The sequence below is a fragment of the Coturnix japonica genome, chromosome Z (assembly GCF_001577835.2).
Source record: "Coturnix japonica isolate 7356 chromosome Z, Coturnix japonica 2.1, whole genome shotgun sequence".
Classification (NCBI taxonomy): Eukaryota; Metazoa; Chordata; class Aves; order Galliformes; family Phasianidae; genus Coturnix; species Coturnix japonica.
In genome coordinates, this window is record NC_029547.1 from 59,207,437 (window position 1) to 59,222,614 (window position 15,178).

The 15,178-nt window shown below is 43.7% G+C and overlaps 1 long non-coding RNA gene across 2 annotated transcripts in view; it reads left to right on the plus strand.

Annotated features, from left to right (window-relative positions):
- Positions 1–1,096, plus strand: part of LOC116652507 — a 22,177-nt gene extending 21,081 nt beyond the window's left edge. The window contains exon 4 of one of the 2 annotated variants that reach the window (XR_004305600.1): positions 778–1,096. This is a non-coding gene — a long non-coding RNA (uncharacterized LOC116652507). The remainder of the gene's footprint in view (positions 1–777) is intronic. The other variant, XR_004305601.1, reaches the window with a different exon arrangement.
- The last annotated feature ends 14,082 nt before the right edge of the window (positions 1,097–15,178 follow it).

Consider the following 15,178-nt stretch of genomic DNA (forward strand, 5'->3'; position numbering starts at 1 on the left):
CTTTTCTTTTCTTTTCTTTTCTTTTCTTTTCTTTTCTTTTCTTTTCTTTTCTTTTCTTTTCTTTTCTTTTCTTTTCTTTTCTTTTCTTTTCTTTTTTTCTTTTTTTTTTCCATTTTGCTTAGTTAAGCAAATATTCATGTGTTTGTGGAGGCACACAGTCAGCTTCCATCGCCACAGTAACACAGCATTTGACCCGTGATGTATCCAGATGCTGAAATGCACCATCTACAGAAATAACTTTTCATCTTTCCCCCACTTTTTCAATGAGCTGTTTTGCTAGATCCATTCATTTGGGAAACAAAATGCAGGTGTTTGCTGTGAAAGCCAAGTGTCAAGAGACCAAAGGTCTGAAGGATGGAGGAAGAGACACAAAACAGCCAGAAAACAACTGCCTTTCAAGTTTTCTATCTACTACTTGGCATCTTGTTCAGTCAATTTAAGAAAATTCCTTTCTGGTCTTAATTTGTGGGTGCTATGAAAGCTGTGGATAATATCCTAACATTGCGGTCACACTTCTCTCAGGCAGCGGTTAGAGTAAATCTCAAGCAGTTTTGGAAACAACCCTCCAGGTCAAAATGTCTTCCAGCAGAACAGTGTTTAACAAAACTGCTGCTGGGACAGGATATCGAATCAACCCATCTTAGCCTCATAGTTCCACGTTCCAGTCCTTCTCCTCCTCCAGTCCTCCCTTCATAAATCTACTCTCCATGGTGGAAGAGAGAGCTTAGTTGTCCATCAATACACTGTACTAACAATCAATGTTCTGTGTTTTCTCAGGTCTTAAATATGTGCCTGTATTACTGCATGGCTAAAAAACAGACACCCATGGTGCGAGGAGGGGAATAGTGTGGTTTATTCGTGTCACGAGGGGGATATTGTATTGTTTCACAGCTTATGGAATATGCATCAGTCTCACAGGAAGCCCTTTGGAAGGAGTTTCACAATAGGATCTGGTTTCAAGAGCTGAAATTTCACCTGAAAATATGGAATTTGCAGAGATGGAAAGCCTACTGTTATTTCCTCTGTGCATTGTCAAAGCACATCCTGGGGTAATGAAACATTTGTGCATTAAAGTATGTGTTTGAAGCAATGAAAAGAGGTCCGGCGTTTCCTATGTCCACATGTTCTTTCACGGGTGGATGCAAGTGGCCGTGAGAGTGATCAATCCTCATCCCAGAGGTGCCAGGGCTATGGAGCAGTGCCCAAACCTGAGTGAGGGGAGCAGACAGAGGTGTGCTGTGGGCTAATGTCTCGCCCTTGAAGTACGGTGCAGGGCTGCTGTTGGTTATGGTTCATTGCTCGTTGCAGAAAGCAGACATACTTTCCCAGGGACAAAGCTAGATTCCTGCACATGTGGCCAAGAGCCTCAGGCTTCTTCAGACCTCACTGCTGGAGTCTGTTTTCAAAAAAAGCCATTTTTCATCACGAGTATAATTTCTTCCAGCTTTTCTGACTGCGTCACTTTCAGACATTAAAAACATCACAAAACTTCACAAAATAGGCTTCTCTGACTTACAACAAATTCAACTTTCAGTGAGGGCTGAATTTAATATATAAAATAAAGTCGTTTCACAGCAGAGAAAGGCTTCTTTGAGCTCTGAAAATGAGAAACAGCTCGTCAGTAGAAACAGTTTGGCTCTGGCACCTCTCCTTATTCACCTTTAAAAGGAGAGTTTGGAAGCAAACCTGGAGAGTGCCAGATGAAGTCAGTGAATTTTGCAGCTGGCTCAAGAATAATCCACCCTGGGAAGTGTAGGTTATGCCACTGTCTGAGAACTGAGCGAGCGGCTGAAGTTTGCATGTGCTGTGCAACGGGCCAAACACATCCATGTATAATGGCAAAATGGGTGCACAAATAGAATGAATTCCCTACTGAGGGCAAAATAAAGGTGAAAAGGGATTTTCAATTTTATTTTATTTTATTTTATTTTTAAAATTTATTTATTTATTTATTTATTTATTTATTTATTTATTTATTTATTTATTTTCCCCAGAGAATCTACCTATTTTCTCCTGGATTTTTTTATTTTAATTTTTTTAAATAAAGAAGAATACAAAGCCCTTATGTGGAAAGACAGTCAGAGATTTTGAAACACTGGGAGTTTGCTAAATCCACAGCAGGGAATGTAAACTGGGAGTAGAAGCCTGGTCTTCACACAAGTGAACAAACCAACCAACCTTCCAAAGGGTTCATTAAGACAAGGAAGAGCTAAGGTGGGAAGGAACCTCTGGCTGTTCAACCCCCTGTGCAAGGCATTTCCTGTTAGAGCACATTGCTCTCTGCCTTGTGCAATCGAACACTGAGTATTTCCTAGGCTGGAAACCCCACAGTCTCCCCATCCAGTCCAACTGTCCGCTTACCACCAATATTTCCCTAATAAACTGTGTCTGTTAGTGTCACTTCTACATGTTTCTGAGCACCTCCAGGGATGACGATCCCATCACTGCCATGGGCACATTATTCCAGAGCCTGACCACTCTTTTGGAGAATACATATTTCTTAATATCCAAACTGAGTCTCCCATGGCACAACTTGAGGCCATCACCTCATTCTACCAGTGGGAGAAAGGACTGTGCCTGCTCTTGGGCTATAGGGGAATCTACAGGGGAGGCAGATCCCTACACGAGGAGATCAGGGGAGCACAGACCCTCAGGGGTAGAAGTACTGGAAGTGTTGAGTCCAAGTGTCCACAGTTCTGTGGCAGGACACAGGGCATCCCCAGTGCACCCTGGTGCTGTGGTCCCATTCCCAGTGCTCTGTTGCTTCCCCTTGGACTGTGATCCCTCACTTCAGGAAACTGAAACCAGCCCTCTGCCTTCCCTCACATGCCCTGTGCTCCATCTCCAGTCATTCCAAGGACCTCCTGTGGTCACCAAAGAGAATACATATCTTGCTTTTTGCTTCTTCTTTTAATTACCCTTCTGTGTTGTAACTTGTCATCAAGAAGCCATTGAATCACAAAAGGGGAAGTGATCCTGGAGAAGATGCAGAGGTGTGAACAACTGCTGCAGAGAACCCTGTGAGCACCATGTATCGTCACAAGGCCAATAGACTAGGCCCTGAAATGGACAGGGGACAGCTTGCTTTGCTGTGAATGGTAGAAAATGAGTTCAGCTTTTGAGCAGACACATCTTCCATATCCCAAAGCCCTCAGAAGGAAACTTCTTTAAGAAAACTACAGAAATACACCTTTTCTCGGCTTGAAGAAGTCCAGAGCCTCTCTGTGAATTTCAGAGGTGCCTTCACCAGGGCCTCAGTTTTCACACAACTGTTCCATTACCTAAACTAAATGACATTTAAAATGCCTTGGCCACGGAGTCAGCGGCACGTACAAGGATGTTCAAGCATGTTTTTGGTTTATTAGTTCTGTTACAGACACTCGAGCAGATGAATGTAAGAAGAGAAACTGGCTTTATAGTAAAGAGAAAGAGACCTACAGCAGTGACAAATTAATTTCCATCCTGTCATGACTCATGAGACAGTGCTACAGTAACATCAACAAAACGTCAGTTAAAGCGGTAGTAATTATTTCCATTGCTAATACTGACTCTGACTTAACAACATTTACAGGCTTTGTTACACTGTCATAAAATAAACACCAATATAGAAACAAACCAGATTATCCACTTGTGAAAGAATGGACTTTTTTCCTTCTTATGCCCATGACAGAATCATGCCTTGTGGAGGAAACTGGGGATGAAGGCAGATCTGAAAGCAACTCATGAAAAACTCCATTGAGGACTTGTGCAAGGTTTTTGGCAGCAGCATCATGGCCAGTGTCAAAAGATGTAGCCTTGCTCTGCAAGCCAGGCTGCAGGCAGAGGTGGAAGGAGCAGAAACACCAACAAGGCCTGTCCGGCCCTGATCAGTGCAGTGAATTTCTTCAGATGGACATGTGTGCCTTCATCATGGCAGACTGACAGGGAGGAATCACAGAATCATTAAGTTTGGAAAAAACCTTAGTATAATCTAGTCCAGGCATCCACCTACCTCCAATATTGCCCACTAAATCATGTTCCTTAATATCATCACATCTGCACATTTCTTGTTTAACTCCAGGGACAGTGTCTTAATAGCCCCTCTGGACAGACCATTCTAGCGCCTGACCACTGACAATTAAAGTGGCAGACACCAGTACTGACCCTTACTGTAATATAGGAACTAGTGTCCCAAAAGTCAAGATTTTTTTTCTCTCCTGTTGCACGTGTTGAATTGCCTTCATCTCTCATGGTTGTATGTGCTACCAGTACTCTGGTTCTGCAGCCACAAGGAAGAGCATTATCTGCAGCATCCTGCAGACAGATTTTCTTGTGGTTTCATACCAGAGTATCCAGTACTGTTCAACAAGACATCAAACAGAACATGCCCTGACAAAGAAATTGCCATAGAAAAAAAATACTTTTCTTCATGGAACTTTGTAATAATGACCAATTCTGACACAGAAAGTCCTCAGACCAATATCTCAAGAGTTCTGATTTAATTTTTGTATCCTGACAGCCTCAATGTTATCCGTCTTCAGATGGAGGTGAGGGTCACCCTCTTCTCTAAATGGCAATAGGATGAGAGAAAGTGTCCTCAAGGTGCATCAGGAGAGGTTCAGGTTGGAAATCAGGAAAAATTCATTCTCTGAAAGAGTGGTCAGGCACTGGAACATATTGGCCAGGGAGGTGATGGCATCACTACCCCTGGAGGTGTTCAAGAAATGTGGAGATGTGACATTGACTGACATGGATCAGTGGGCATGGTGGAGATGGGCTGATGACTGGACTAGATGATCTTAGAGGTCTTTTCCAGCCTTAATGATCCTTTGATTCTATGGTTGTTTCTAGGCAGTGCTTTTAGGCAGAGAATAGGAGCTCTAGTGTGGGACTACTGTGGGGTTTTAAGAATGCTTGTTCAAAATATAAATTTATAGCTCTCACCAGACTTCATGTCATAGAACACTATTTCTAAAAGCCTGCAGTCCTCAACACAAGACAAAAATGGGACCAAGCTTCAGAGTTCCCTATGAAATATCTTCAAGAATCTCATGCTTGATTCCTCTGGAACTGTGTGACCTGCTCTCTGGGAGTATAATGGATTTGGAGGTTTTTCCTCCCCAAGCGATCTTATTGCACAAGTTAACTTCTTGCTTACTTTTGACTTGGTGGCAACCTCTGAAACTTGTCCTCAGACTTCCTTGAAATGGTATGTCAATAACTTGCAGTCCCCCAGTGCACTGGTTCACGTGCTGCTTGTACCTCTATCTCTAGAAATGAAGATACCATCAACCACAAAAATGTGTTGCTGAATGAAGCAGGATGCACCATTTCAGATGTGTGCCTGAAATGCTGCCTCATTGCGGTGCTCAGAGTGAGTCACTTCAGTGCTGAACTTCAGTTCACACTTGCTGCTGCCGGGGGTTAAGTTTTGAAACCAAACCACAAAGCATGTTGCATTTTGTACCAAGTAAGGGTATTATTCTTATCAACAAATGGACACCACACCACAGAATCCCATTCTTGTTGCATTTCTTCAAACCAAAACCCCACTGCAGATGTCTGAGTAGTTCAATTTCAGCTAGATTTGAACTACCATGAATCAGACCATAATTAAATCAAAGGGCCATTATCCATGGCCGACTCCTAAGAATTATCAGTACATTGAATCTAACAGAGGCTTAGTGTGCCAAAAATCTCCTGGGAATTAGTTCCAGACTGCATTTTTCTTTTTAAGGCCTTACTTATTTTTCCTGGTGTTTGGGAGAGTTTAACTTGGCAGTGCTCAATGGTCCCTATTATCTGACTTGCAAAAAGTAATAGCTTTTAGATCAGATCACACACTTCACACAGTATTAAAGAAAGATTATCTGAAGACTTGACTAGAATCCAGCTGAGGAGGCAATCAAATGAGGAGACTTTCCTTACGTTTTTCTTCACTGCCAGTTCCATGTGTGAGGTTGTACAGGACCAACATTCAGCGTATGGAAATACATATGCAGGAAAAGCATCTCTAAATTACTTTCTGTTGTAATTCAAAGCCTTTAGACATTAAGGTGTATCTCTGCAAAAGAAGTGGAGCAGTTCTTCATAATCCACTTACAAGTAGCATTTTTTAATAACACTTATTTCTTAACTTTTTGAATATGCTGATGATGAATGTAAGATGCATCTCTAGAATGTCTTGTCATTTGTGTCCATCATGTGATGGGCACTCACCATGACCGCCTTTGGCTCTGCTGTCTCACAGATACTGCGTACCATTAAAGAGATGCTCTCACACCTTGAAGGGCAGCAGCCAGGGGATTCTGGGGTGATTTCTAGTTCCCTGCTTTCTGTCCAGCAATAAAATGTAGATAAGCCATAAGTTAACTAATGAGTGGATAAGCTGTTATTTTGGCAAAACTTAGTCACTGCTTCTTTGGCTGCACAGGCACTTCTCTGCCAGTGCCAACTGGCTGACACAGATACTTACAGATTAATGACTCCATAACTGAACAGGGGTTTATAGAGTGTTACTGTGCTCACTGGTTGTAGTAGAAAGGGAGGATCAGACTGACAGCAGAAAGATGGGTAGAAAGGCACTATGAATATTGTTGCTTTTGATCTAATGGACTTTCCATTGACCTCAGATGCCCCTGATTGGCCCTTTCTCGTTCTGAAATGCCTGTATTATGCTTTCTGACTTGTAGGTAGGGAAGTGGTGGAGCCACCCTCACTGGAGGTGATTGATAAGTGTGTGGAGGTAAATGAGTAATGGGCGCGGTGGGAATTTGTTGGTGGTTGGACTTGCTGATCTCAGTGGTGGTTCTGTCAAACAAAGGAAGACGCTTCATCTCTTGCTGAATTTTGGCTGAAAAGAGATTAAACTGCTCTTTTGACAGTAGTGTTCAACATGAACTTCTGACCTTTCCCTGTGTAGGCAGCATTGAAAATGTGAGGTGTGAAACTTTGCTTTTAAAGGCAAATTGTTAGAAAATTAATAAATATCAAACCTCATCTTACATATGAGTGTCATCAGAATGTGATAAATGGGGGACAAGAGTGAGAGGAACCAGATGCATTTATTGAAATACAGTGAGACTCCTTCCCAAGTAAAGCTTGAAAAACCTCAGAAGGCCCTTTGAAACACTGTATTTTGCTGTGCTGGTTAATTTGTCACTGTAGAAAAGAAACCCCTCTGAGTTTCTTTTTCCCATTCAGAGAGACTTTTTCCATTGACTAGAACTGGGTTGTAATGTGCCAGGCATTTCTGATGGTCAGCATCATCCCAAGACTGCAGCCTGGAACAAGAATGGCTGTGAATCCCTCCACTGGAGCACTCTAATCTTGGATGTGGGCTGCTTAGCCAGGTCCCAGACCTACTGCCAGCTCTACACAAGTTAGATTCTGCTCCAGTATTTCCAGTCATTGGGATTTTATCACATAATCTGAAGTTCCTCTTAATGCTTCAGCCCCTAGAGCAGTACAATTATGTAAGAATCTCTTCTTTTATTACAAAATAAAGTTCGTTTTCCAGTTTTTCCAGTACAACTCAGAAATGCGATCCTTAACAATGTAGTCAATATGAAGTTGCTAGCACCTCCCCCCCCCAGCCATCATATTTAAGCCAGCTATAACTTTTTAAAGACCTGACTCATGATTTTTTGAATGCCTGAGGGACACTGTAGTGTATTTTCAAAAGTGCAAATCTTGTTCAACTTTTGAGCTCAATTTTTTATTACCTTGCTCTGACAGCATTGCCTAATTCAGGGATTTTTCTTTCCCTGAGTGTTTTGAATGCTGTAGCTCTGTCATGTCTTTCTGACATTCCAGGAGCAAGCCCCAGGGAGCTCTGTCATGCATCTGCTGTTGGAGGTGCTGTAACAAATGTCCTACAGCAGGTTTACAGTTTCAAAATCCTTCTCATCTGCATGTAGAAAAAATGAAGGAAAGAAAAAAAAAAAAAAAGGGAAAAACGTGGCTATATACATCACTTCTGGCACCATTTCCTTGGTGAAACTTTGTTTAAGATACAAATTCCACCAGCAATGGGAAGGATCTTTCTTATTCCAGCATCTGAAAGCACAGACATATGGACTGTGGAGCACCCATGTGCGCGTCTTGACTCTGTGCAGTTGTCTCATGTGCTCTTCTAAATGCACAGCCAATTCATCCATTGGCTGGTGCAGCAAGTTCTCTCATCATGGTGGGAATGTGTTCTGCTTACTCAGAGGTGGCTCCTGTTGTCTGACTCTTGAGCAGTATTGGCAGGTGATGTTGCAATGGACTGTGCAATGCTTTTCCCGGCAATGGGGAGAGCTGAACAGAATGGTGACAAGAGAAGTGTGACACCTTGAATTAATACTCTAAGCTCCGGGCTACCAGTGCAGCACATAGCACGGGGTGAACATGGCAAGGCCACCCTTTTGCTTTCTCCAATCTAAATTTCCCCTCTTTTAGTTTGAAAGTGTTTTCCTTTGTCCTACCACAACAGAACTTGCTTAAGAGTTTGTCCCCTTCTTTCTCCCTTTTGGATAGTGTTTTAGGGTTTAACATGGTTTTTGCTGTGGTTGTGAGAAGTGACTGCCTTGTCTAGGGGACAGGTTCAGTAGTGGGGATGTGGCCTGGTCCCTACCTTGATACTTCAGTGATGTTTGCTATTACATACTGGTGAACAGCAATGACATCTTGCCACACCTGGGAGAATGACCTGGTATGAAAGATTCAGACTTTCAGTAGAAACTTCACATTCAAATTGCAGAATCTGTCTCCTGGTATTGATGTGGTTATACATCCAAGAGGATGCATCCACTAGAGCTGCCTTTTAGTTGCTACACCACTTCCATGATGTAAGTCTTAAGGAGGTTTAATTTAGAATGCCTCATTGGGGTAAAATACTTCTTGTTCAGCTGGGAGAGCCAAATGGCATACAGACCATAGCAGCTGCATGGAGGGCTTCTGATGTGCAAGACAAGCAGCTGAAGCCTCAGTGATGCTATTTGAGTCTGAAACACAGACCCAGTTCTACAGCAAGGGCAAACTGGCACAGCTCCACTATTGCCAAGGGAATCATAACAATTTACACCAGCTGGAAGTCTGCATACATTCTATGGAAATCCAACCCCATCCTTCCTTTTCTGCTTTGCATCTTCAACAGTCTTCTTGACTGTAGGAATCTGTCTCCCGGTGTTGGGAAAAGTGGGATTCCCAGTGGGGAGGGGAAAATCAAGCCCCACTGTCTGTCTGCTGCAGTCAGAGAAGACACCTTGGAGATGACATCAGCCCAGTGCACTCATGCACTATCACTGTTATAGAACTATTATGAGAACTCACCAGCCAAAGCTTGCTGTGGGAGCTGACATTTGCAAACGACTGATCTCAGTCTGATCTAGGGATCAGAGCTTGGTAGCACTTATCCAGTGTAATGGCTAAAACAGAGCAGAGCTTTGGTTGCTGCTGCAGAGATGTTCAAGCATCCTGCCATTCCTAGAACATCTATTTTGCAAAATCTGTGTGAGTTTCCACCTATCTCCTTGTGACCACCTGTCTTCATCAAATCTGCTGCTGGTAGGGCCAAGTGGTGCAAGGTGTGAACATGCTGAAGTGTTATCCAGAAAGCTAGTTGGGTAGAGGAGATGGGGTAAAGAAGATGGAAGGGAGGAAGGATGCATGCACATCAGGGCACAGCATATCAGTGATGCACCAGAGCATCTGCTGAGGCCACCTTCTGAGCCTCATCATCTTGTGCTATTATCCATGGTGGCTTCCATGCTCTATTGTTTGTGAGCTGAAGTATTTTATGACTGTCCGTTCACAACATAAAGAAAAGTCTCTCCTTTGGTGCCCTTTCACCTATAGATTGAATGTTGCATGTAAAACAATTAGAAACAAAACAATTTCATGTTAGATTTTGGTGCAACTCCTTTCTCCCCTTCTGTGTTAGCTGTACTGCTCGTCCACTATTCATTAGTTGTTCACGGTATCTTCAACATCGAAGGACAATGTGCTGACCAAGCTCTTGGGCTGCAAGGCCAGCTCCACAGACCATACATACTTGCTTCAGACAGGGTTGCTGGTGATACGTTCACAACAGGAAGGAAAGGGAGCCTCAGGTCAAATTCACAAGTTTCTGTCAGTGCTTTGGACCAGATCTTACCAGAGAATGGTAGAATGGCAATAGATGGCAACAATAGATACTGAAAGACCATAATAAAGCCTCCCTAGACCCTTCTCTTCTTTAGGCTCTAGCCCCAGCTCCCTCGGCTTGTCTTACTAGTAGAGGTACTCCAGTCCTTTGATCACCCTCATGGACTTTTTCTGCACCCACTCTGGTCCTAGCTCCACATCTTCTTTGTACTGGGAGCTCCAGGCTCGGATGGAGTACTCTAGCTGGGGCCTCACCAGTGCATAGTAGAGGGTAACAACAAGATGCTGTTCGCCTTATGGGCTGCAAGTGCACACTGCTGGCTCATGTTGAATTTCTCATCAACCAACACCTTCAAGTCCTTCTCCTCAGAGCTGCTCTCAGTCCATTCTCTGCCCAGCTTTATATGCCCTGTGTCTTTTTTAGGAACAAACCAATTCCTATGGAAAAATACTGACCAATATTTATAAATGTGGTTCAGGACAGCATGACATCGCATGGATGCTCGTAAATGTCACCTGCATTGCAGAGCCTGCAGAAATTTCCTCTCAGTGGCTAGTCTTCCCTAGGCTTGCCAGGCATGAGCCAAATCACATACTTAACCCTAATGTGCATCTTCCCTGGGACATCCCATCTGTGAACACCCTATGTGCCCCACAGTCTGGGCTACAGGGCTGCAAAAGCTTTAGGTATTTGTGCAAGCATGGTTCTGCTGCTGGGACACAGTGAATCACAGAATCACAGAATCAAAGAATTACCCGGGTTGGAAGGGACCTCAAGGATCATGTAGTTCCAACCCCCCTACCTAGCAGGGCCACCAAACATACGCCTTTACTAGATCAGGTTGCCCAGGGCCCCGTCCAACCTGGTCTTGAACACCTCCAAGGACGGGGCATCCACAACCTCACTGGGCAGCCTGTTCCAGGACCCCTGTGGTTCCTCCAGGAAGCAGGAGTACTCATGATTTGAGGGAAGCAGTGCATTGCTAAGGACACTGTCCTGGGGCCTGTGTCTCTGGTTCTACTCCTGCTTCCTGTCCCACACCAGTCATTCAGGTGGATATCACAGTGGCAGTGACTGCTGTTCAATAGGCTGAATGCATTGGATGCGACATTCAGCTAAAAAACTGCCATTTGCCCAATGGGATACATCCAAACATGTTGTCCTGGTGATTGTGGTGCTTTCAAACAATAATTATCAGCTCTTAGATGACAGCCAGTAAGATTGTGGTCATAGATAGACATGGTGCTAATACAAACCACTGCAGCCATAAATGCCGTGTTGGGTAGAGTTCACACTGAGACCTGGTCTCCACATTTCAAGCCTCTTTCTCATAGAACTGAGTGGGATGTCACCAAGGATTACTGCTTCAAATGAGCAGCAGGTGAACTGAGAAATGAAGATCACAGGCAACCTTCTGCTCTCAGTTACACTCCATTGACGTCAGTGGGGTTGCCTGGGGTTAACTTGGAGCAGAATTTAGTGCCTTGTATTTAATGCACATAGCTGAATCCCCCAAAATACTGCACATTGTACACAAGCTGCTGCATAGGAACAGATCCTTCTGACACCTAAATGCTTCCTCAAGTAACACCTGTGTCTCATAGCACTTCCTAGATCCTGTCCTGCCCCAGAAACATGCTGCCGCCTTTCTGAGATGCCATAGGAATGGGTGAGTAGGTATGTGCAGGGCTCTGAGTACAAGTCTTGTGGATAAACTTATCTCTGCCATGCCCTGAAGTCTTCCACTCAAAGCACTAGATGCTGTATGTTTGACACCAAGCTGGATTTTCTTCATGGCATGTCTGTAACATCCTGCTTCCTTTCTTTGACTTCTTTGCTGCCCAAAATAACAAGCAAGAACAACAAGTCATAACAGTCCAACAGTGAAAACCTTTTTTCAATCTGACACACAAGGCATAACTGTGCTCTTCCTTGGTTTTAGTTTTAGTTGCTTTAAAGAGGAGGAAATCAAGCACTGACCCTTCAGCCTGCACTCCCTTGATGGTGTTCTGAATTTGCAAGGCTGACACTAGAGGCTGGGGAACATCATCAAACACTTGGTGTTGTGATGGTGAATGAGACACTGCAGATAGAGCCCCATTGGGTAAGATGATGAGCATTACTAGAGAAGTGACACTGCAGTCTATGATAACAGGTAAGTTGGACAGTGGTGGAATAATCTTATGTTCTTTATAGTCAATTGTTCCTGTAAAATTTCATTATTTCCCTCTGCTCACCAGTTACAATGGCTGAGAAAGAACTTCCTCACCCTCTATAACTTACTCATTGGTTCACAGTTAGCTAGCTGCATCAAAATGGGTTTTCCCCTGTTACTACAGTATTTACACTATGTCTCTGCAGTAATCACACTGCATTATGCTACATAATTTCACCCCACTGCAATACAGGAGATCTGATTAGATCAGCCTTGGTCAGTGTGAGAAGATCCTTTGAGCTGAAATATTCCAGAAAAAAAATGTGTAGTGTGACTAAAGCAAGAAATGAATGGATATCTTAGACTTGCCAGTACCCCCAAAATATGAAGAGAAGGAAGGGAGAATACTTTGGAGTCAGGCATCAGAACTCAGTAAGTGTTGAAATACTGGGAGGTGACTTGTTCAGATGGCTGAGAGTAAGGTCCAAGCCAAATGCTCCTGAAAATCTGCAACTGATGTGAGTGAGGTTTGGTTAGGACTGTGTTTCTTAGAGGACCTTAAAAAACAGTCATTCATTCTGATTGTTCAGAGGAAAAAAAAAAAAGATGCAGGAGTGAAAAAGTGTACCCTACTTGTAAGCTACAGTACTGCAGGTGGCAGAAGTACACCTGCTTTATTTACTTCCCAATTAGGCTTTGATGCATGCTGCAAAATCTGTATCTAACCAGAGAGGCCTCCAACCATGACCCACCCTGCAGGCCCAATTTACAAGGCAGTGCCTTCAAAGAAGCAGCATTTTGTTTACTTCCCCATGAAGAGCACACCTTCACTGTACAGAAAAAAACACTGGTACCAGGCTTCAGCTCCCACCACTCTCTGTATCCCATCAGTTGTTTTTGATGTACTCTGACAGCAGTACTGCTTGTGATAGCCTCTGCCCTTGTTTATTCTGGTTTTCCATCAAGACCAAGGCTCTATCTTGCCTTGTGGTGACAGTGTGGTGATGCTGATCACAGAGTGGCACTATTCATTTCTCTGCCAGAGCATGGAATCATAGAATCATAGGGTCATAGAATCCTTCAGGAATGGTGATTCAGTCACTTCCTTGGGTCTCCTGTTCCAGTGCTTGACCACTCTTTTGGAGAATAAATTCTTCTGTTTATTTCTTATAGTGAACAGTAGAGTTAAAACAGAGTCCACAGCATGGAGGCTTGCATCTGTGCACAGATATAACCAGTTATTCATTTTAGGGTCAAACCCATTACACATTTGTTGCCCCTATTTCAATGAAGTGAACATCGGCTTTCAGGTATTTTCCTTTGCACTGTACTGCTTACTGCTTATATACTAGACTATCAAAGAGTTACTTATTTCTTCATCATGTGCGCTGATGGCCCCTGTGTTCACTCATTCAGGTGGCCACAAGTGTAACTCATGACTTTGCATTGAAATGAAGACTGAATAGTTCTGGGTCTTGCACTTTGGTAACAGCAGCCCCACGCAATGTTACAGGCTTGGGGCTGAGTGGTTGGCAGACTGTGTAGTGGAAACAGACCTGGGGGTACTGGTTGATGCTCAGCTGAACATGAGCCAGCAGTGTGCCCAGGTGGCCAAGAACGCCAACAACATCCTGGTTTGTATCAGAAATGTTGTTGCCAGCATGAGATAGGATGTAACTGTCCCTCTGTACTCAGCTCTGGTGGGATTGCACCTCCAGTACTGTCTTCAGTTTTGGGTCCCTCACTGCCCTGAAGTGTGTCCAGAGAAGGGCATCAAAGCTGATGAGGGTTCTGGAGCACAAGTCTTATGAGGAGTGGCTGAGGGAGCTGGGATTGCTCAGTCTGGAGAAGAGGAGGCTCAGGGGAGACCTCATTGCTCTCTCTAACTACCTGAAGGGAGGTTGTGGTGAGTTGGGTGTTGGCCTCTTCTCTCATGTAACTCATGATAGGACTAGAGGGAATGGCTTCAAGCTGTGCCAGGGGAGATTCAGGCTGAATGCTAGGAAATATTTCTCTGAAAGAGTGGTCAGGCAGTGGAATGGGCTGCCCAGGGAAGTGGTGCAGTCACTGACCCTGAAGGTGTTCCAAGAACATTTAGATGTGTTGAGGGACATTGTTTAGTGAGAACTGATGGTGATAGGTGGACATATTAGTAATATGTATTTATTAAAAATAACCCTGAAAAGATTTGCAAAGAGAAAAATGAATTAAAGCTCCAACACACCTTATCTTTGCACAGTGGACTTCATGCGTGGTCTTCCTGTGCATTCCTTTGCAGTGCAGAAGGCTTGGCTGATGAAAACACAGATGGATTGCAGCTCCAGCAAGCCAAGGATTGCTTCTGGTTATGAGCTGTTGAGAGCCTCATTTTAGTAGAGACCTGGAGGCACAGCTACAAACAGCAACAATAACAACTTTAATCTGTATGAATCTCAGCGAAATTGGTGAGGCATTGGAATGGTCTGCCCAGGAAGGTGGTGGAGTCACTGTCTCTGGAGGTGTCTGAGAAACATGTAGATATGGCTTTGAGGAACATGGTTAGTGGGCATAGTGCTGTTTGGTTTGTGGTTGAACTTGGTGATCTTAGAGGTCTTTTCCAATCAAAATGCCTCTACGAATCTCAGCTCTGTTGGGAAAAAAGTGACAAGAAAATATCACATGGATAATTGCTAGATGTAAAAAGTTAAGGAGCATTTACTCTGGGAAGCTGAGCCTGAAAATAGCTAGGAATCAAAGGAAATTTGGTGTTCCCATTGTTCTCATACTTCTGATTTCACTCTAAACAGTCCCATGTCAGACTCATTACCCCTTTGTGGAAAGATGAGTCTTCTTCCCATGATGGACAAAGATGGTCAGCAGCTTGCAGTTATGTGTTGCCATCAGCTATCGTACACGTGCAGCTGGAGAACAAAGCA